Genomic DNA, 23,710 nt, shown 5'->3' on the forward strand with positions numbered 1-23,710 from the left:
CCCAAAAATGAAACCTTCTGAACTCCAAAGAGACACTTTGACCCCTTCACAAACAAAGAATTCGCACGAAGGACCTGGAACACCATTCTGACCTGCTTCACGTGAGACTCCCAATCATCCGAGAAGACCAAAATATCATCCAAATATACAATCAGGAATTTATCCAGGTACTCTCGGAAGATGTCATGCATAAAGGACTGAAATACTGATGGAGCATTGGAAAGCCCGAATGGCATAACCAGGTACTCAAAATGGCCCTCAGGCGTATTAAATGCTGTTTTCCATTCATTGCCCTGTTTAATACGTACAAGATTATACGCACCACGAAGATATATCTTGGTGAACCAACTAGCCCCCTTAATCCGAGCAAATAAATCCGACAGCAGCGGCAAAGGGCACTGAAATTTGACTGTGATCTTATTAAGAAGGCGGTAATCAATACAAGGTCTCAAAGAACCATCCTTCTTGGCCACAAAAAAGAACCCTGCTCCCAATGGTGACGACGACGGGCGAATATGACCCTTCTCCAAGGATTCCTTTACATAACTCCGCATAGCGGCGTGCTCTGGCACAGATAATTTGAACAGTCGGCCTTTAGGAAACTTACTACCAGGAATCAAATTGATAGCACAATCGCAATCCCTATGAGGAGGTAGGGCACTGCATTTGGGCTCATCAAATACATCCCGGTAATCCGACAAAAACTCCGGGACTTCAGAAGGGGTGGATGACGAAATAGACAAAAATGGAACATCACCATGTACCCCCTGACAACCCCAGCTGGACACAGACATAGATTTCCAATCCAATACTGGATTATGGACCTGTAGCCATGGCAACCCCAAAACAACCACATCATGCAGATTATGCAACACCAAAAAGCGAATATCCTCCTGATGTGCAGGAGCCATGCACATGGTCAATTGGGTCCAGTATTGAGGCTTATTCTTGGCCAAAGGCGTAGCATCAATTCCTCTCAATGGAATAGGATACTGCAAGGGCTCCAAGAAAAAACCACAGCGCCTAGCAAACTCCAAGTCCATCAAATTCAGGGCAGTGCCTGAATCCACAAATGCCATAACAGAATAGGATGACAAAGAGCAAATCAGAGTAATGGATAAAAGAAATTTCGACTGTACCGTACCAATGGTGGCAGACCTAGCGAAACGCTTAGTGCGCTTAGGACAATCGGAGATAGCATGAGTGGAATCACCACAGTAAAAGCACAGCCCATTCCGACGTCTGTGTTCTTGCCGTTCAGCTCTGGTCAAAGTCCTATCACATTGCATAGGCTCAGGTCTATGCTCAGATAATACCGCCAAATGGAGCACAGCTTTACGCTCACGCAAGCGTCGATCGATCTGAATGGCCAAAGACATAGACTCATTCAGACCAGCAGGCGTGGGAAATCCCACCATGACATCCTTTAGGGCTTCAGAGAGACCCTTTCTGAAAATTGCTGCCAGGGCACATTCATTCCACTGAGTGAGTACAGACCACTTCCTAAACTTCTGACAATACATCTCTACCTCATCCTGACCCTGACACAGAGCCAGCAAGATTTTCTCTGCCTGATCCACTGAATTAGGTTCATCATAAAGCAATCCGAGCGCCAGAAAAAACGCATCAACATCACGCAATGCCGGATCTCCTGGCGCAAGGGTAAATGCCCAGTCTTGAGGATCGCCACATAACAAAGAAATAATGATTTTCACTTGTTGAACAGGGTCACCTGAGGAGCGAGGTTTCAAAGCAAGAAACAATTTACAATTATTTTTGAAATTCAGAAACTTAGATCTATCCCCAAAAAACAAATCAGGAATTTGAATCCTAGGCTCTAACATAGGATTCTGAACCACAAAATCTTGAATGTTTTGTACCCTTGCAGTGAGATTATCCATACAAGAGGACAGACCTTGAATGTCCATATCTACACCTGTATCCTGAACCACCCAGAGGTAAAGGGGAAAAGAGAGACAAAACACACTGCAAAGAAAAAAAAATGGTCTCAGCACTTCTCTTATCCCTCTATTGAGATGCATTAATACTTTGGGCCACCTGTACTGTTATGACCTGGTGGTAAGGACAATAATGGACCTGGTGGTTAAGAGCACACGGAATGACCTGATATTTACTAATAATATAGGACGAGCTCTGAGACTCTGCTGACCGCAATCCCTAATCCTATCACACACACTAGAAATAGCCGTGGATTGCTCCTAACGCTCCCTATGCAACTCGACACAGCCTAAGAAACTAGCTAGCCCTAGAGATAGAAAAATAAAGCCTACCTTGCCTCAGAGAAATTCCCCAAAGGAAAAGGCAGCCCCCCACATATAATGACTGTGAGTAAAGATGAAAATACAAACACAGAGATGAAATAGATTTAGCAAAGTGAGGCCCGACTTACTGAACAGACCGAGGATAGGAAAGGTTACTTTGCGGTCAGCACAAAAACCTACAAAAAGACCACACAGAGGGCGCAAAAAGACCCTCCGCACCGACTCACGGTGCGGAGGCGCTCCCTCTGCGTCCCAGAGCTTCCAGCAAGCAAGACAACAAATTAAATAGCAAGCTGGACAGAAAAATAGCAAACCAAAGAAATACAAGCTGGAACTTAGCTTCTGATGGGAAGACAGGTCACAAGAACGATCCAGGAGAGAACAAGACCAATACTGGAACATTGACAGGTGGCATGGAGCAATGATCTAAGTGGAGTTAAATAGAGCAGCCAGCTAACGAATTAACCTCGTCACCTGTGGAAGGAAACTCAGAAGCAGCAGCTCCACTCACAACCACCAGAGGAAGCCCATGGACAGAACCAGCCGAAGTACCATTCATGACCACAGGAGGGAGCTTGACAACAGAATTCACAACAGTGCAGTGCCTTGCGAAAGTATTCGGCTCCCTGGAACTTTTCAACCTTTTCCCACATATAATTCTTCAAACATAAATATACCAAATGTAAATTTTTGGTGAAGAATCAACAACAAGTGGAACACAATTGTGAAGTTGAACGAAATGTGTTGGTTATTTAAAATTTTTGTGGAAATTCAAAAACTGAAAAGGCATGCAATATTATTCAGCCCCTTTACTTTCAGTGCAGCAAAATCACTCCAGAAGTTCATTGTGGATCTCTGAATGATCCAATGTTATCCATAATGCCTAATGATGATAAATATAATCTACCTGTGTATAATCAAGTCTCCGTATAAATGCACCTGCTCTGTGATAGTCTCAGGGTTCTGTTTGAAGCACAGAGAGCATCATGAAGACCAAGGAAAACAGGCAGGTCCATGATACTGTTGTGGAGAAGTTGAAAGCTGGATTTGGTTACAAAATGATTTCCTAAACTTTAAACATCCCAAGGAGCACTGTGCAAGCGATCATATTGAAATGGAAGGAGTATCATACCACTGCAAATCTACCAAGACCCGGCCGTCCCGCTAAACTTTCATCTCAAACAAGGAGAAGACTGGTCAGAGATGCAGCCAAGAGGCCCATGATCACTCTGGATGAACTGCAGAGATCTACAGCTAAAGTGTGGCAGTCTGTCCATAGGACAACAATCAGTCGTAGACTGCACAAATCTGGCCTTTATGGAAGAGTGGCAAGAAGAAAGCCATTTCTCAAAGATATCCATAAAAAGTGTCATTTAAAATTTGCAACAAGCCACCTGGGAGACACACCAAACATGTGGAAGAAGGTGCTCTGGTCAGATGAAACAAAAATCGAACTTTTTGGCAACATTGCCAAACAATATGTTTGGCGTAAAGGCAACACAGCTCATCACCCTGAACACATCATCCCCACTGTCAAACATGGTGATGGCAGCATCATGGTTTAGGCCTGCTTTTCTTTAGCAGGGACAGGGAAGATGGTTAAAATTGATGGGAAGATGGATGGAGCCAAATACAGGACCATTCTTGATGAAAACCTGTTGGAGTCTGCAAAAGACCTGAGACTGAGATGGAGATTTGTCTTCCAACAAGACAATGATCCCAAACATAAAGCAAAATCTACAATTGAATGGTTCACAAATAAACATATCCAGTTGTTAGAATGGCCAAGTCAAAGTCCAGACCTCAATCCAATCGAGAATCTGTGGAAAGAGCTGAAAACTGCTGTTCACAAACGATCTCCATCAAACCTCACTGAGCTCGAGCTGTTTGCCAAGGAAGAATGGGCAAGAATTTCAGTCTCTCTATGTACAAAACTGATAGAGACATACCCCAGACATACCAGGGCTTAATGGAGGAACTACACAGCCCTCCGCAGCTCTGCCATATGCAAGTGTGAAACCAGCCTATAAGGCTGCCGTCACACTAGCAGTATTTGGTCAGTATTTTACATCAGTATTTGTAAGCCAAAACCAGGAGTGGAACAATTAGAGGAAAAGGATAATAGAAACATATGCACCACTTCTGCATTTATCACCCACTCCTGGTTTTGGCTGAGAAATACTGATGTAAAATACTGACCAAATACTGCTAGTGTGACGGCAGCCTAAGTGTGTGTTCTATGTTGCTCTGCCCAGTCTCACACTCTGCCCAATTTCCCTGCCCTTCGTCGCTTTGTGTCTTATGTCTTATGTGTCTTTTTTTCCTTGTAGACTGTGCGGTGCTGCTGTCCCCCTTTTGTGCTGCTTTTCTGGTGCAGTGCTGCTGTCCCCGTGTTGTGCTGCTTTTCCGGTGCTGTGCTGTTGGACTGCTGCCTGTAATGTAAGTATTGGCCTTCAAAACTTTTTTTTTTTTTTTTGCTTTGGCTCTTTTAAGCTCAATTTTTCTTATCTGTTCTTTTCCGTAGTGTTTCACTTGACTGCTGCTTGCTCTTCAAATATGTCCTCCAAAGACCTGAATGCTTCACAGGGTGGACATGACATTGATAATGTAATCACAGTTGATATACTGATTGGTATGTATTGACTGGCAATACTACACATGTGGTAAATCATGTATTTTCTTTACAGGTACCTTCCAGTGCGGAAGAGCAGGAGCAGTCAAGTGGAAATGCATCTTTCCAGGGTCATTGAGTGCAAATTACTGAGGAGTAAAGAGGGGTGTAAGTATTCTTTTCATTATCAAACTTGTAACTGGATTTTTTTTTTTCAGGTTTGTATCTTTAAAATTGTATGACTTATTATTTTTTTCTTATTTTATTTGATCTATAGGTTCGACAATGTGAGGAAGGTCAACATGTCATTGACAATGACCTACTCATTCCACTGTGGGACTCCCGTGATCGTAATCATTCCAACTCAGTATTAATATGAACTTAGCCTCAGATGCTGGATGAGAAGAAGACAAATTTTGGAATTTTTCACCAGTTAAAGAAAAAAGAACCTAAATATGTTTGGTGTCTATGAACTTGTAATGACCTGGAGAATCATAATGGCAGGTCAGTTTCAGCATGGTAAAATCATGCTAGTAGGGTGCAGATTCAGAGTAATATTTGGAAGGAGGGAACAGGGCAAAGTAAGTTTACTGAGTAGTTGCTGTGGTAGGCTTGTTTGAAGAGATGGGTTTTCAAAGCGGGCTTGAATAGGTCGGCGCTAGGTATCAGTCTGATCGTCTGGGGAAGTGCATTCCAGAGAGCTGGCGCAGCACGAGAGAAGTCTTGGAGACGGAGGTGTGAGGTTCAGATTACAGGGGATGTTAGTCTTAGGTCATTTGTAGAACGGAGGGCACGTGTAGGGCGATAGACGGAGATGAGAGAGGAGATATAAGGCGGTGCAGAACTGTGGAGAGCTTTGTGGGTGAGAGAGATGAGTTTATACTGGACCCTGTAGCGAATGGTTAGCCAGTGTAATGACTGGCACAAGATGGATGCATCGGTGAAGCGGCTGGACAGAAATATGACTCTGGCTGCAACATTCAAGATGGATTGGAGAGGAGAAAGTTTAAGAGGGAGACCGATCAGAAGAGAGTTGCAGTAGTCCAGACGGGAATGAATGAGAGTGACAGTAAGAGTCTTAGCAGTTTCAACGGTGAGAATAGGTCGGATTCTGGAGATGTTTTTAAGATGCAGGTGACAAGAGCGAGTGAGTGATCGGATATAGGGAGTAAAGGAAAGTTCGGTGTTGAATATGACCCCAAGACAGCGGGCATGCTGCTTGGGAGTTATGGTTGAACCCTCCAGGGTAATTTTGATGTTGGGTAGAGTGAGGTTAGTAGAAGGGAGAAACACAAGAAGTTCCGTTTTGGAGAGATTAAGTTTCAGGTAGAGGAAGGACATGATGTTAGAGACAGCGAACAGACAATCCTTGGTATTTTGAATTAGGGTAGGGGTGATGTCGGGGGAAGAAGTGTATAATAGGGTGTCATCAGCATAGAGATGATACTGGAACCCAAATCTGCTGATTGTCTGTCCAATAGGGGCCATGTGAAGAGAGAAGAGGAGGGGGCCTAGGACTGAGCCTTGCAGAACCCCGATAGTAAAAGGACGAGGAGAGGAAGAGGAGCCGGCAAAAGATACAGTGAATGAGCGGTCAGAGAGGTAGGAGGAGAACCAGGAGAGGGCTGTGTCCTTGAGGCCTATAGAGCGGAGCATAGTGAGGAGGAGCTGGTGATCCACAGTGTCAAATGCGGCAGAGAGATCCAGGAGAATCAGCAGAGAGCAATGTCCTTTGGATTTAGCTGTTATTAGGTCATTAGAGACTTTAGTGAGGGCAGTTTCAGTGGAGTGTAAAGAGCAGAAACCAGATTGTAAGGGGTCAAGAAGAGAGTTATCCGAGAGATAGCGGATTAGACGGGACCAAGCGTTCCAGGAGTTTAGAGATGAAGGAAAGGTTAGAGACAGGTCTGTAGTTAGCAGTGCAGTTCTGGTCCAGGGATGGCTTTTTAAGTAAATGGGTTATGATGGCATGTTTAAATGAGGAGGGAAAGATACCTGAAGAAAGAGAGAGGTTAAATATTTTAGTCAGGTGAGTTGTGACCACTGGTGAGAGAGACTGCAGGATATGTGAAGGAATGGAGTCACTGTTGCAGGTTGTAGGCCGAGCAGAAGCGAGGAGCTTGGAAACTTCTTCTTCTGAAACAGGCTCAAAGATGTCTAGTGAGCTTGAGGTGTGACAGGGAAGGGGATCCAGGCACTGAGGAGATTGCACTGAGATATTCTGATGGATGTGGTTGATTTTTTTCTGACAAATAAGTGGCCAGATCCTCACCGCTAGGGTTGGTGATGGGGGCCTATACTTTAGGTTTCAGGAGGGAGTTTAAGGTTTTGAAAAGTCGTTTTGGGTTGTTGGATAGTGAGGTGATGAGGGTGGTGAAGTAGGATTGTTTGGCCAGATAAAGGGCAGAGTTATAGGTTTTGAGCATGAACTTATAGTGGATGAAGTCTTCTGCTAAGAAAGATTTCTCTCCACTGCCGCTCTGCACACCTTGAGCAACGCTGTGCCAGGGCTGCCATTGTCTGTAGGTCTTTCTGTGTGTAGAATGTGCTGCTTCATCTAGAGCATTCTTCAGTGTATTATTGAAGTGTGACAATGCTAAGTCTGGACAGGAGAGGGAGGAGATGGGGGCTAGAGATGTGTGGAGATTGTCCACAAGCTGCTGGGTATTCTTGGCACGTGTATTCCGATAAGTGTGGTAAGTGGGGGTGTCCCGGGTGAGGAGACAATTCTTGACAGAGAAGGAAAGAAGGTTGTGGTCCGAGAGCAGGAGAGGGGAGTTAGTAAAGTTATGCAGTGAGCCGGGACGGGAGGAAACCACGTCGAGAGTATTCCCATCCTCATGCGTAGGAGAATTAGTAAACTGTGAGAGGCCGAATGAAGAAGTTAAAGAAGATGACAGGCAGATTGGGAGAGGGGATCATTGATGGGAATGTTAAAGTGACCCATGATGAGGGCAGGGATGTCACAGGATAGAAAGTGAGTAAGCCAGGTGGCATAGTGGTATAGAAACTGGCAGGAGGAGCCCGGAGGGCGATAAACAACCACCACTCGCAAGGAGAAGGGCTTATAGAGTGTGACGGCGTGGACTTCAAAGGAAGGAAATGTGTTGTGAATTCTGTTGTCGAACTCCCTCCTGTGGTCGTGAATGGTACTTCGGCGAGTTCTGTCCATGGACTCCCTCTGGTGGCTGTGAGTGAAGCTGCTGCTTCTGAGGTTCCTTACACAGGTGACGTGGTTTATCCTTTGGTTGGCTGCTCTATTTAACTCCACTCAGATCGTTACTCCATGCCAGCTGTCAATGTTCCTGCATTGGTTCAGTTCGCTCTTGGATCTTTCTGGTGACCTGTCTTCTCCAGCAGAAGCTAAGTTCCTGATAGTTATTATTTGTTCATTGTTTCCTTGTCCAGCTGGTTCTCATGATTTTGTCTTGCTAGCTGGAAGCTCTGGGATGCAGAGTGGCATCTCCGCACCGTTAGTCGGTGCGGAGGTCTTTTTGCACACTCTGCGTGGTCTTTTGTAGTTTTTTGTGCTGACCGCAAAGATACCTTTCCTGTTGTGAATTCTGTTGTCGAACTCCCTCCTGTGGTCGTGAATGGTACTTTGGCGAGTTCTGTCTATGGGCTCCCTCTGGTGGCTATGAGTGAAGCTGCTGCTTCTGAGGTTCCTTACACAGGTGACATGGTTTATTCTTTGGTTGGCTGCTCTATTTAACTCCTCTCCGATCGTTACTCCATTCCAGCTGTCAATGTTTTTGCATTGGTTCAGTTCGCTCCTGGATCTCTCTGGTAACCTGCCTTCTCCTGCAGAAGCTAAGTTCCTGATAGTCATTATTTGTTCACTGTTTTCTTGTCCAGCTGGTTATCATGATTTTGTCTTGCTAGCTGGAAGCTGTGGGATGCAGAGTGGCCCCTCCGCACCATGAGTCGGTGCGGAGGTCTTTTTTTTGCACACTCTGCGTGGTCTTTTGTAGGTTTTTGTGCTGATCGCAAAGTTACCTTTCCTATCCTCTGTCTATTTAGTAAGTCTGGCCTCCCTTTGCTGAAACCTGTTTCATTTCTGCGTTTGTGACTTTCATCTTTACTCACAGTCAATATATGTGGTGGGCTTCCTTTACCTTTGGGGAATTTCTCTGAGGCAAGGTAGGTTTATTTTCTATCTCTAGGGCTAGATAGTTCTTAGGCTGTGACGAGGCGCCTAGGTCTGGTCAGGAGCGCTCCACGGCTATTTCTAGTGTGTGTGATAGGATTAGGGCTTGCGGTCAGCAGAGCTCCCACATCCCAGAGCTCGTCCTGTATGAGGTTTAACTATCAGGTCATTCCGGGTGCTCCTAACCACCAGGTCATAACACTTTCCTATCCTCTGTCTGTTTAGTAAGTCTGGCCTCCCTTTGCTGAAACCTGTTTCATTTCTGCGTTTGTGACTTTCATCTTTACTCACAGTCAATATATGTGGGGGGCTGCCTTTTCCTTTGGGGAATTTCTCTGAGGCAAGGTAGGCTTTATTTTCTATCTCTAGAGCTAGCTCTTAGGCTGTGAAGAGGCGTCTAGGGAGAGTCAGGAACGCTCCACGGCTATTTCTAGTTGTTGTGATAGGATTAGGGCCTGCGGTCAGCAGAGCTCCCACATCCCAGAGCTTGTCCTGTGTGAGTTTAACTATCAGGTCGTACCGGGTGCTCCTAACCACCAGGTCATAACAGTACAGCTGGCCCAAAGTATTAATGCATCTCAATAGAGGGATAAGAGAAGTTCTGAGACCATTTTTTTTTCTTTGCACTGTGTTTTGTCTTTCTTTTCCCCTAAACCTTTGGGTGGCTCAGGATACAGGTGTAGATATGGACATTCAAGGTCTGTCCTCTTGTGTGGATCATCTCACTGCAAGGGTACAAAACATTCAAGATTTTGTGGTTCAGAATCCTATGTTAGAGCCTAGAATTCCTATTCCTGATTTATTTTCTGGGGATAGATCTAAGTTCTTGAATTTCAAAAATAATTGTAAACTGTTTCAAGCTTTGAAACCCCGCTCCTCTGGTGACCCCGTTCAACAAGTTTAATATCATTATTTCTTTATTGCATGGTGACCCTCAAGACTGGGCATTTTCCCTTGCGCCAGGAGATCCTGCATTGCGTGATGTTGATGCGTTTTTTCTGGCGCTTGGATTGCTTTATGATGAACCTAATTCAGTGGATCAGGCAGAGAAAATCTTGCTGGCTTTGTGTCAGGGTCAGGATGAAGCGGAGGTGTACTGTCAGAAGTTTAGAAAGTGGTCTGTGCTTACTCAGTGGAATGAGTGTGCCCTGGCGGCAATTTTCAGAAAGGGTCTTTCTGAAGCCCTTAAGGATGTCATGGTGGGATTTCCCATGCCTGCTGGTCTGAAAGAGTCTATGTCCTTGGCCATTCAGATCGATCGGCGCTTGCGTGAGCTGTGCACCATCTGGGGGTATTCTCTGAGCATAGGCCTGAGCCTATGCAGTGTGATAGGACTTTGACCAGAGCTGAACGGCAAGAACACAGACGTCGGAATGGGTTGTGTTTTTACTGTGGTGAGTCCACTCATGCTATCTCCGATTGTCCTAAGCGCACTAAGCGGTTCGCTAGGTCTGCCACCATTGGTATGGTACAGTCTAAATTTCTTTTGTCCATTACTCTGATTTGCTCTTTGTCATCCTATTCTGTTATGGCATTTGTGGATTCAGGCGCTGCCCTGAATTTGATGGACTTGGAGTTTGCCAGGCGCTGTGGTTTTTTCTTGGAGCCCTTGCAGTATCCTATTCCATTGAGAGGAATTGATGCTATGCCTTTGGCCAAGAATAAGCCTCAGTACTGGACTCAATTGACCATGTGCATGGCTCCTGCACATCAGGAGGATATTCGCTTTTTGGTGTTGCATAACCTGCATGATGTGGTCGTTTTGGGGTTGCCATGGCTACAGGTCCATAATCCAGTGTTGGATTGGAAATCTATGTCTGTGTCCGGCTGGGGTTATCAGGGGGTACATGGTGATGTTCCATTGTTGTCAATTCCGCCTTCCACTCCTTCTGAAGTCTCTGAGTTTTTATCAGATTACCGGGATGTATTTGAAGAGCCCAAATCCGGTGCCCTACCTCCTCATAGGGATTGCGATTGTGCTATTAATTTGATTCTTGGTAGTAAGTTTCCTAAGGGCCGTCTGTTTAATTTATCTGTGCCAGAGCACGCCGCTATGCGGAGTTATATAAAGGAATCCTTGGAGAAGGGTCATATTCGCCCGTCGTCGTCACCATTGGGAGCAGGGTTCTTTTTTGTGGCCAAGAAGGATGGCTCTTTGAGACCTTGTATTGATTACCGCCTTCTTAATAAGATCACAGTCAAATTTCAGTATCCTTTGCCGCTGCTGTCTGATTTGTTTGCTCGGATTAAGGGGGCTAGTTGGTTCACCAAAATTGATCTTCGAGGGGCGTATAATCTTGTGCGAATTAAACAGGGTGATGAATGGAAAACAGCATTTAATATGCCCGAGGGCAATTTTGAGTACCTGGTTATGCCATTCGGGCTTTCTAATGCTCTATCTGTGTTTCAGTCCTTTATGCATGACATCTTCCGAGAGTACCTGGATAGATTCATGATTGTATATTTGGATGACATTTTGGTCTTTTCGGATGATTGGGAGTCTGATGTGAAGCAGGTCAGAATGGTGTTCCAGGTCCTTTGTGCTAATTCCTTGTTTGTGAAGGGGTCAAAGTGTCTCTTTGGAGTTCAGAAGGTTTCATTTTTGGGTTTCATTTTTTCCCCTTCTACTATCGAGATGGACCCTGTTAAAGTTCAGGCCATTTATGATTGGACTCAGCCGACATCTGTGAAGAGCCTGCAGAAGTTCCTGGGCTTTGCTAATTTTCACCGTCGCTTCATTGCTAATTTTTCTAGTATTGCTAAACCATTGACTGATTTGACCAAGAAAAGTGCTGATGTGGTCAATTGGTCCTCTGCGGCTGTAGAGGCTTTTCAGGAGTTGAAACGTCTTTTTTCTTCTGCCCCTGTGTTGTGCCACCCAGATGTTTCGCTCCCGTTTCAGGTCGAGGTTGATGCTTCTGAGATTGGAGCAGGGGCTGTTTTGTCGCAAAGAAGTTCTGATGGCTCGGTGATGAAACCAAGTGCCTTCTTTTCTAGAAAATTCACGTCTGCTGAGCGCAATTATGATGTTGGCAATCGAGAGTTGTTGGCCATGAAGTGGGCATTCGAGGAGTGGCGACATAGGCTTGAAGGAGCTAAACATCGTGTGGTGGTCTTGACGGATCACAAGAATTTGACTTATCTTGAGTCTGCCAAACGGTTGAATCCTAGACAGGCTCGATGGTCGCTCTTTTTCTCCCGTTTTGATTTCGTGGTTTCATACCTTCTGGGATCTAAGAATGTGAAGGCTGATGCCTTGTCAAGGAGTTTTGTGCCTGACTCTCCGGGTGTTCCGGAGCCGGCGGGTATTCTTAAAGAGGGGGTAATTTTGTCTGCCGTCTCCCCTGATTTGCGGCGCGTGCTGCAGAAGTTTCAGGCTGATAGACCTGACCGTTGTCCTACGGAGAAACTGTTTGTCCCTGATAGATGGACTAGTAGAGTTATCTCTGAGGTTCATTGTTCGGTGTTGGCTGGTCATCCTGGAATGTTTGGTACCAGAGATTTGGTCGCTAGATCCTTTTGGTGGCCTTCTTTGTCACGGGATGTGCGTTCTTTTGTGCAGTCCTGTGGGACTTGTGCTCGGGCTAAGCCCTGCTGTTCTCGTGCCAGTGGGTTGCTTTTGCCCTTGCCGGTCCCGAAGAGGCCCTGGACGCATATTTCCATGGATTTTATTTCTGATCTCCCTGTTTCTCAAAGGATGTCGGTCATTTGGGTGGTTTGTGATCGCTTCTCTAAGATGTTCCATTTGGTACTCTTGTCTCAATTGCCTTCCTCCTCTGATTTGGTGCCATTGTTTTTCCAGCATGTAGTTCGTTTGCATGGCATTCCAGAGAACATCGTCTCGGACAGAAGTTCCCAGTTTGTTTCGAGGTTTTGGTGGTCCTTTTGTGCTAAGATGGGCATTAATTTGTCTTTTTCTTCAGCTTTCCATCCTCAGACTAATGGCCAAACCGAACGAACTAATCAGACTTTGGAAACATATCTGAGATTCTTTGTTTCTGCTGATCAGGATGATTGGGTGTCCTTCTTGCCTTTGGCTGAGTTCGCCCTTAATAATCAGGCCAGCTCGGCTACTTTAGTTTCTCCTTTTTTCTGTAATTCTGGTTTCCATCCTCGTTTCTCTTCAGGGCAGGTTGAGCCTTCGGACTGTCCTGGTGTGGATACGGTGGTGGACAGGTTGCAGCAGATTTGGATTCATGTGGTGGACAATTTGACATTGTCCCAGGAGAAGGCTCAACGTTTCGCTAACCGCCGGCGCTGTGTTGGTCCCCGACTTCGTGTTGGGGATTTGGTTTGGTTGTCATCTCGTTATGTTCCTATGAAGGTTTCCTCTCCTAAGTTTAAGCCTCGTTTCATTGGGCCATATAAGATTTCTAAAGTTCTTAATCCTGTGTCATTTCGTTTGGTCCTTCCAGCTTCTTTTGCCATCCATAATGTGTTCCATAGGTCGTTGTTGCGGAGATACAGTGCCTACAAGTAGTATTCAACCCCCTGCAGATTTAGCAGGTTTAATAAGATGCAAATAAGTTAGAGCCTTCAAACTTCAAACAAGAGCAGGATTTATTAACAGATGCATAAATCTTACAAACCAAAAAGTTTTGTTGCTCAGTTAAATATTTAAAAATTTTAAACATAAAAGTGTGGGTCAATTATTATTATTCAACCCCTAGGTTTAATATTTTGTTGAATAACCTTTGTTTGCAATTACAGCTAATAATCGTCTTTTATAAGACCTGATCAGGCCGACACAGGTCTCTGGAGTTATCTTGGCCCACTCCTCCATGCAGATCTTCTCCAAGTTATCTAGGTTCTTTGGGTGTCTCATGTGGACTTTAATCTTGAGCTCCTTTCACAAGTTTCCAATTGGGTTAAGGTCAGGAGACTGACTAGGCCACTGCAACACCTTGATTTTTTGCCTCTTGAACCAGGCCTTGGTTTTCTTGGCTGTGTGCTTTGGGTCGTTGTCTTGTTGGAAGATGGAATGACAACCCATCTTAAGATCCTTGATGGAGGAGCGGAGGTTCTTGGCAAAAATCTCCAGGTAGGCCATGCTATCCATCTTCCCATGGATGCGGACCAGATGGCCAGGCCCCTTGGCTGAGAAACAGCCCCACAGCATGATGCTGCCACCACCATGCTTGACTGTAGGGATGGTATTCTTGGGGTCGTATGCAGTGCCATCCAGTCTCCAAACGTCACGTGTGTGGTTGGCACCAAAGATCTCGATCTTGGTCTCATCAGACCAGAGAACCTTGAACCAGTCAGTCTCAGAGTCCTCCAAGTGATCATGAGCAAACTGTAGACGAGTCTTGACATGACGCTTTGAAAGTAAAGGTACCTTACGGGCTGGTCTGGAACGGAGACCATTGCGGTGGAGTATGTTACTTATGGTATTGACTGAAACCAATGTCCCCACTGCCATGAGATCTTCCCGGAGCTCCTTCCTTGTTGTCCTTGTGTTAGCCTTGACTCTTCAGACAAGCCTAGCCTCGGCACGGGAGGAAACTTTCAAAGGCTGTCCAGGCCGTGGAAGGCTAACAGTAGTTCCATAAGCCTTCCACTTCCGGATGATGCTCCCAACAGTGGAGACAGGTAGGCCCAACTCCTTGGAAAGTGTTTTGTACCCCTTGCCAGCCTTGTGACCCTCCACGATCTTGTCTCTGATGGCCTTGCAATGCTCCTTTGTCTTTCCCATGTTGACCATGTATGAGTGCTGTTCACAAGTTTGGGGAGGGTCTTAAATAGTCAGAAAAGGCTGGAAAAAGAGATAATTAATCCAAACATGTGAAGCTCATTGTTCTTTGTGCCTGAACTACTTCTTAATACTTTAGGGGAACCAAACAGAATTCTGGTGGGTTGAGGGGTTGAATAATAAATGACCCTCTGAAAAGACTTTTCACAATTAAAAAAAAAAATAAACAAAGAAATAACATTCTTTTTTGCTGCAGTGCATTTTACACTTCCAGGCTGATCTACAATCCAAATGTCACAATCCCAAGTTAATTCCAAATGGGTAAACCTGCTAAATCTGCAGGGGGTTGAATACTACTTGTAGGCACTGTACGTGGCGCCTATGGTTCCCTCCGTTGATCCTCCTGCCCCGGTGTTTGTCGAGGGGGAGTTGGAGTATGTGGTGGAGAAGATTTTGGATTCTCGTGTTTCGAGACGGAAACTCCAGTACCTGATCAAGTGGAAGGGTTATGGTCAGGAAGATAATTCCTGGGTTTTTGCCTCTGATGTTCATGCTGCCGATCTAGTTCGTGCCTTTCATTTGGCTCATCCTGATCGGCCTGGGGGATCTGGTGAGGGTTCGGTGACCCCTCCTCAAGGGGGGGTACTGTTGTGAATTCTGTTGTCGAACTCCCTCCTGTGGTCGTGAATGGTACTTCGGCGAGTTCTGTCCATGGACTCCCTCTGGTGGCTGTGAGTGAAGCTGCTGCTTCTGAGGTTCCTTACACAGGTGACATGGTTTATCCTTTGGTTGGCTGCTCTATTTAACTCCACTCAGATCGTTACTCCATGCCAGCTGTCAATGTTCCTGCATTGGTTCAGTTCGCTCTTGGATCTTTCTGGTGACCTGTCTTCTCCAGCAGAAGCTAAGTTCCTGATAGTTATTATTTGTTCATTGTTTCCTTGTCCAGCTGGTTCTCATGATTTTGTCTTGCTAGCTGGAAGCTCTGGGATGCAGAGTGGCATCTCCGCACCGTTAGTCGGTGCGGAGGTCTTTTTGCACACTCTGCGTGGTCTTTTGTAGTTTTTTGTGCTGACCGCTAAGATACCTTTCCTATCCTCTGTCTGTTTAGTAAGTCTGGCCTCCCTTTGCTGAAACCTGTTTCATTTCTGCATTTGTGACTTTCATCTTTACTCACAGTCAATATATGTGGGGGGCTGCCTTTTCCTTTGGGGAATTTCTCTGAGGCAAGGTAGGCTTTATTTTCTATCTCTAGGGCTAGCTAGCTCTTAGGCTGTGAAGAGGCGTCTAGGGAGAGTCAGGAACGCTCCACGGCTATTTCTAGTTGTGTGATAGGATTAGGGGTTGCGGTCAGCAGAGCTCCCACATCCCAGAGCTTGTCCTGTGTGAGTTTAACTATCAGGTCGTACCGGGTGCTCCTAACCACCAGGTCATAACAGAAATGTGAGTGAGGGAACTGGGGGGATGACCTGGAAAGCACGTTGTGATGGAAGGAGCAAACCAACACCTCCACCCTGTCTGTTCTCAGGTCTGGTGGTATGTGAAAATTTCAGCCCACCAAACGAGAGTGCGGCAGCGCTGTGGTGTCTGAATGCTGGATCCAGGATTCTGTAATTGCCAGAAGGTTAAGGGAATTAGAGAGGAAAAGATCATGAATGTAAGTTAGTTTGTTACACATAGACCATGCATTTCAGAGAGCACATTGGAAACCGATATGAGAAGGCATGCACTGAATGTTAATAAGATTAGCAGGGTTTCTATGTGTAGCTGGAGGAGAGTAATGTATGCTGGAGGAGGGAGGACCAGGGTTTGGGGAGATGTCACCTGCAACTAATAGAAGGAGAAAAAACAAAGAGCAGGTGGTGGGATGATTTGTATGAACTTTGGAGTGCTGCATGGCGGTAGTGGCTGGTTTGGAGTGGGTAAGAAATGTCAATAGAGCCTCAGAGTTATACATGGGAGAGGGGAGAAGGGAGGGGTGGATATAGAGAGAGTGCCCAGAATGTGTTAAAGGGCGGGCGAGTTGTGAGAAAGCAGAAGTTAAAACAAATAAGAAGCAGATTGATATGATCAATGCATAATGTTGTATGACTGACCAAGAAGCATGAATGTTTGAAAAACTTATGCACGTTAGCTGTCTCCTGCCCTATCCAACTGCCATTGTCTAACTGCCAAGCACTTAAAATCTGTTGCACATGCGAACCTGCACACGTCCTATCCCAGCCAGACTAAATACCGTATATACTCCAGTATAAGCCGAGATTTTCAGTCCATTTTTTTGGGGCTGAAAGTCCCCCTCTTGGCTTATACTCGAGTTATACCCGGGGGTCGGCAGGTGAGAGGGGGCGGGGGCTGTCTAGTTATACTTACCTGCTCCGGCGCGGTCCCCGCAGTCCCTGCTTCTTCAAGCGCTGCATCTTCTTCCTGTATTGAGTGGTCACATGGTACCGCTCATTACAGTCATGAATATGCGGCTCCACCTCCAATAGAGGTGGAGCCGCATTTTCATGACTGAAAATGAGCGGTAACTGTGACCGCTCAATACAGGAAGAAGATGCAGCACCGGGAGAAGCAGGGAGTGCAGGGACCGCAGCGTGAGCAGGTAAGTATACGGGGAGCGCTGCGCGATATTTACCTGCTCCTCGCTCCGGTGCGGCTCCGTCTCCAGCGTCCTCTGCCAGTGACGCTCAGGTTAGAGGGCGCGGTGACGTAGTCAGTGCGCGCCCTCTGCTGAGCGTCAGTGCTGGAGACAGAGCCGCACGAGGAGCCGGTAAATATTGAAAGCGCCGGCGTCCTGAGCAAGAGAGGTGAGTATGTGATTTTTTTTATTGCAGCATTATATATTGGACAGCTTTATATGGAGCATCTATGGGGCCATAATGAACGGTGCAGAGCATTCTATATGGCACAGTTTTATATGGAGCATCTATGGGGCCATAATGAATGGTACAGAGCATTATATATGGCACAGCTTTCTGTGGAGCATCTATGGGGCCATAATGAACAGTGCAGTGCATTTTATATGGGGCACAGCTTTATGTGAAGATGTTCCTGCACATTCCTCATGACCATCCTTCAATGCTGTGCTGAGGAGGAGTTTACTTTATTCACTATCATCCAGGCAGAGCCGGAAGTGGGAAGGAACCTCAGCAAATTTGGCCATGCCTTTTAGATAATACACACAATACTATTACTCCATGAACAGTACTGTGCTAGTGGTTCCCTTTTCTGTGTGTAATTCACTAGCATAATATTATATCAAGTATTAGAGCCTTGTGTACTTTGCCTGATAGTGCCTTACTTTACTAACCCAGTATGCGTATAATGTAAGAACTGTGCATTGCAGCATCAGCAGCACCAAGTCACACCGAACATCTCTAATCCCCTGTGGACTCTTCCCTGCCAGTCCGCATCCTGAAGATGGCATTCTACTGCTTAAAACAACAGGCCCGCAGGTGGATCTCCTGGTGAATCCATGCAGACACAGGGAAAGCAAGGTGTGGGGAAGTGCATTGATTTAGCACAGGTTTGTATTATCAACTCTGGTGCTCTAGCTAGGCAATAAGCCCCCATATGAGATGATAATTGGCATAATTATTCTCTTGTTTTTAAGCAGTCATAAATAGGTCTGTATAGTAGAAACTAAAGGTACCGTCACACATAACGATATCGTTGCTTTTTGTGACGTAGCAACGATATCGTTAATGAAATCGTTATGCGTGACAGCGACCAACGATCAGGCCCCTGCTGGGAGATCGTTGGTCGCTGGGGAAAGTCCAGGACTTTATTTCATTGCTGGATCACCCGCTGACATCGCTGAATCGGCATGTGTGACGCCGATTCAGCGATGTCTTCACTGGTAACCAGGGTAAACATCAGGTTACTAAGCGCAGGGCCGCACTTAGTAACCCGATGTTTACCCTGGTTACCATTGTAAATGTAAAAAACACTACATACTTACATTCCGGTGTCTGGTCACGTCCCTCGTCTTCAGCTTCCCGCACTGACTGTGAGCGCCAGCCGGCCGTAAAGCAGAGCACAGCGGTGACGTCACCGCTGTGCTTTACGGCCGGCGCTCAGTCAGTGCGGGAAGCTGAAGGCGAGGGACGTGACCAGACACCAGAATGTAAGTATATAGTGTTTGTTTTTTTCACATTTACAATGGTAACCAGGGTAAACATCGGGTTACTAAGCACGGCCCTGCGCTTAGTAACCCGATGTTTACCCTGGTTACCCGGGGACTTCGGGATCGTTGGTCGCTGGAGAGCTGTCTGTGTGACAGCTCTCCAGTGACCAAACAGTGACGCTGCAGCGATCGGCATCGTTGTCTAGATCGCTGCAGCGTCGCTAAATGTGACGGTACCTTAAGAGCAAAAAAAGCTCAAACAGGTCTTTTCAGAGAATAAAGGTACCGTCACACATAGCAACGCTGCAGCGATACCGACAACGATCCGGATCGCTGCAGCGTCGCTGTTTGGTCGCTGGAGAGATGTCACACAGACCGCTCTCCAGCGACCAACGATCCCGAGGTCCCCGGTAACCAGGGTAAACATTGGGTAACTAAGCGCAGGGCCGCGCTTAGTAACTCGATGTTTACCCTGGTTACCATCCTAAAAAGTAAAAAAACAAACGCTACATACTTACCTTCTGCTGTCTGTCCTCGGCGCTCTGCTTCTCTGGTCTGGCTGTGAGCGCCGGGCAGCCAGAAAGCAGAGCGGTGACGTCACCACTCTGCTTTCCGGCTGACCGACGCTCACAGCCAGAGCAGGAGGAGAGCAGAGCACAGCGCTGGAGGACAGACAGCGGTAGGTAAGTATGTAGTGTTTGTTTTTTTACTTTTAGGATGGTAACCAGGGTAAACATCGGGTTACTAAGCGCGGCCCTGCGCTTAGTTACCCGATGTTTACCCTGGTTACCAGCAAAGACATCGCTGAATCGCTGAATCGGTGTCACACACGCCGATTCAGCGATGTCTACGGGGAGTCCAGCGACGAAATAAAGTTCTGGACTTTCTTCCCCGACCAGCGATCTCCCAGCAGGGGCCTGATCGCTGCTGCCTGTCACACTGGACGATATCGCTAGCGAGGACGCTGCAACGTCACGGATCGCTAGCGATATCGTCTAGTGTGACAGTACCTTAACAATGCAAATAAAGGATATGCTAACCTAATTAGGTTGTGTGACAAACAAACACGAATAAACATGAAACAGCTGCTGCAGATCCACGGGTATTCAGACCAGGAATTAGAAGAAAAAAAATAGCCAAATGTGGTTTATCTGCGCTGCTGGTAGCCAGTGAAGATCCAAATGGAAGAATAATAAAGCATTTTTATTTCAGGTTCTTTAATCTATATGTTTCAAAGTCATTCCAGACTTTTTCCTCAGGACACAAATCGTATCTTTTGTATCGTACTGTTTATGTCCTGGTCTGACTCAGACACTGACAGCAGGCGCGATGACATCACTACCTGGTGCCGGCTGTCTGGAGATGTGCGGGCACTCGGAGCAGTGCAGGGGCCAGGAAGAAGAGAGGTGAGTATTTATTTTTATGGGGTCTGCTTTATACTACAGAGTCTGCCTATGGGGGTCTGCCTTATTAAAGAGTCTGGCTATGGGGGTCTGCCTTTTACTACAAAGTCTGCCTATGGGGGGCTGCCTTATACTACAGAGTCTGCCTATGGGGGCTGCCTTATGCTATAGAGTCTGCCTATGTGGGCTGCCTTTTGCTATAGAGTCTGCATATGGGGCTGCCTTCTGCTGTAGAGTCTGCATATGGGGGCTGCCTTATGCTATAGAGTCTGTCTATGGGGGTGCATTATACAATATAGAGTAGGCCTAAGGGGAGTGCATTATACTATATGAAGGCCTATGGGGAGTGCATTATACTATATTGAGGACTATCTGGTGCTTTATACTATGTGGAGGCCTATGGGGAGTGCATTATACTATATTGAGGACTATCTGGTGCATTATACTATATGGAGGCTATCTAGGGGGCCATCATACAGTGTGGAGATTACAGTGACGGGGCCATCATACAGTGTTGGAGCCATCAAACAGTTTTGGGGCTACTAAGGGGGCATTATACTGTATATAAGAGCATCGTACTGTGTATAGGGTATGTACGGGGGAGACTCGGGACATTATTAAATGTACAGTGGGCACTTATTGTTATAGGGGAACTCAGGTTACTATGACTATCAAAGGGGCACACAGAGGACATTATTATTTTCTAGGGGCAAAATGTGGGGTGTTTTAGAATTTAGAAGGCACAGAGAACCGCACAGCAGGTGCAGTAATAGCGACACACACAGCAGCCGCGGCTCAGTATTGGGGTATCAGCAGGATGAGGAGTTTGTGCAGGTTGGGAATAGATGGTGATGGGGCTGGAATATGAGAAGTGAAATATGTCTTTGTTGTATTCTCTGCAGCCGAGTCCGGGCTAGAAGAAGTTGTCATGTCGGTTTGGGCCAGATGGAAAAGACAGGAAAAGTGAATGATTCCATCAGAAAGAATGTCAGCGGTAAGACATTATCTGTAACTGTACTGTGATCTGTTATATGTTCTGCAGGGCTGGCATTTACCACTGACCATATGGCAGTAATATCCATGTTGGTCTTTGTAAAGAGATTATTTTCAGCAACAGCGGGGTCATCTGATAAGGTTCTCCACAATTAGGGTGTGTCACCGAGTTACAATCAAGGGTTACCTGGTTAGGGACCCACTCAGAATCTTCGCCCCCCCTGAACCAAAACCCTAGCTAGGCCTCTGGTTACAGTGTAAAGTTGCATTCAATTTGCCAAGTAGGCCGGATATATCACGCAGCATAATGTTCTCTTATTTTGGTGGGGCCTATTTACCGTACTTAATTACTATTGTGAAGTTTTTATTTTACTTACTAATTTGGTGTTGGACCTCACGTGTAATTTCATTGGGGAACATCTGGCAGCATATGCGTCTCCAAGCTGCATCCTTTCTATTGCGGTCTGCAATTGGTCCCATATTTCAGGCCTCTCCTGCACCAGAACAATCAGCATTTCCACATTAATATGTCTGGCAGTGGCCATGTTACTGGTATCCGTGGAGGTGTGTTCTGGGCTTTTTTATAGGCTGCCAGGAAAATTTGTTTGCTAAGCTTCCTGTTCTTGACTGATGCAATATCCTGTCAGATGGAAAATGTGTGTGCATCCAAGTTTTTCTCGCACCCATAGGCTTGCATTGGCGAGTCTCGGATAATATAAGTGCACAATTACAGCATGCTGCAATTTACACGCACGCTGAATACGCCTGAGGAAATAAACGGCGATGTGAGCTGGCCCATAGTTTAATGCTGGTCCGAGTGCAATGCGATGTTTTCTCACATAGCACTCGTCCGTATTCCACGGTAGTGTGACCCCGGCCTTAGGCATACTTTCCAACTTTACAAAAAGAGAAAGCGGGACAAACTATGAGGTGTGCTACATGCACTGCAGAAAATTTTGACCATGTCCCTGGTCACAGCCCATCCCACAAAGTGTAATACTGCAGTGTGTTGTTAAATACACTAAATCCAAAAGGCTGTGTTTGCATTACAGAGCTCAAAACATGTTCAACTGAATCCAAAATGAACTTATCGTGTTCTACACATATTTTCCAGGCAATCAGAGGCTTTTAATTATGCAATTGCACAAATTTGTTTGTCGCAATCATTTTTTGGGGGAAATTTAGCAAAGTTAGTGAATTCGCATTTCAAAATATCATCTTATCTCTAGTATTTACCATAAACCTCTTTACAAGAATTGGGAACTTTGAAGTCAAGAATGCACCAGAAGTAGTCTTCCAAAAATCTTCCTACTAAGTACAAATTTCAGGCATTTGATCCCTAGGTTCTCACACAGGTTATTTACCAGTTGAGCCTCATTGAATGCAGGCTTCTCATTGTCTACAGTTAGTAAATAAAACAAACCGTCCTAAAACTACCTCTCAGTACTTTGTGTTCTCTCATGAACAATGGGCAGGCCAGCCCTAAGCTTACAAACGTTGGCACCCTTGTAAACACAATGTCTTCTCCAGTAGATTCAAATTTTATTTTGTTTTAGGTAAATAAAAGCAATATTTTTTTTTCAATCAATATTCTTTTTATGATCTCTGTTTCCAATGAATGATTTATTTTTTTAAATTGTTTTTGTTGTGTAAAACCTCATTCAGACATCTATATTTCACATACGTGTCTTATCCATGAATATCAAAAGATAGAACCTGTCCAAATTGTATTCTATGTGATTGTTCACATGTTCGTGTTTTTTTTTTTTTGCAGGCCCTGGGTCCATGCAAAAATTGCTGAGACATGTTATTTTTTTTACCAGTACCACAGAGGAAATGAACCAATACAAGTGTATGGGTACATGAAAGTCACTGACAGCACATGGATGGCATCTGTGTGCTGTCGGTGATTAGCATTGCAAGCATAGGAGAAGCTTTGTCATTCATTTTTTTTATCCATACGCAAAGAACACTGGTGATGGTAAAAACTGACACACGGGCCAAATACTGGTAAAACTCAGATCTAAAACAACAATACAGTTGTAACACGTTTTTTCATACATGAACAAACCCAGACTTCTTAACAAGACCTTATACCTAAAGGCAAAAACCTGTATAGACAAAATGCTTTTCACATCTGGGAGTTAGTACCAAGCCCGGACAGGCAATCTGCCACATAGGGCAGATTCCTGGTGGGCTGCTGACCTAGTGAGCAGCCTGACCTACCCCTCTCAACCCTGGCTGTAAAGATACAAACCCCGTATCACTGTCGCTCTTATTCATTCTCGTCTGGACTACTGCAACTCTCTTCTGATCGGTCTCCCTCTTTCCAAACTTTCTCCTCTCCAATCCATATTAAATGCGGCAGCCAGGGTCATATTTCTGTCCAGCCGCTTCACAGATGCCTCCATCTTGTGCCAGTCATTACACTGGCTACCCATTCGCTACAGGGTCCA

Source organism: Ranitomeya imitator, chromosome 8, assembly GCF_032444005.1.
Source record: "Ranitomeya imitator isolate aRanImi1 chromosome 8, aRanImi1.pri, whole genome shotgun sequence".
NCBI classification, from domain to species: Eukaryota; Metazoa; Chordata; class Amphibia; order Anura; family Dendrobatidae; genus Ranitomeya; species Ranitomeya imitator.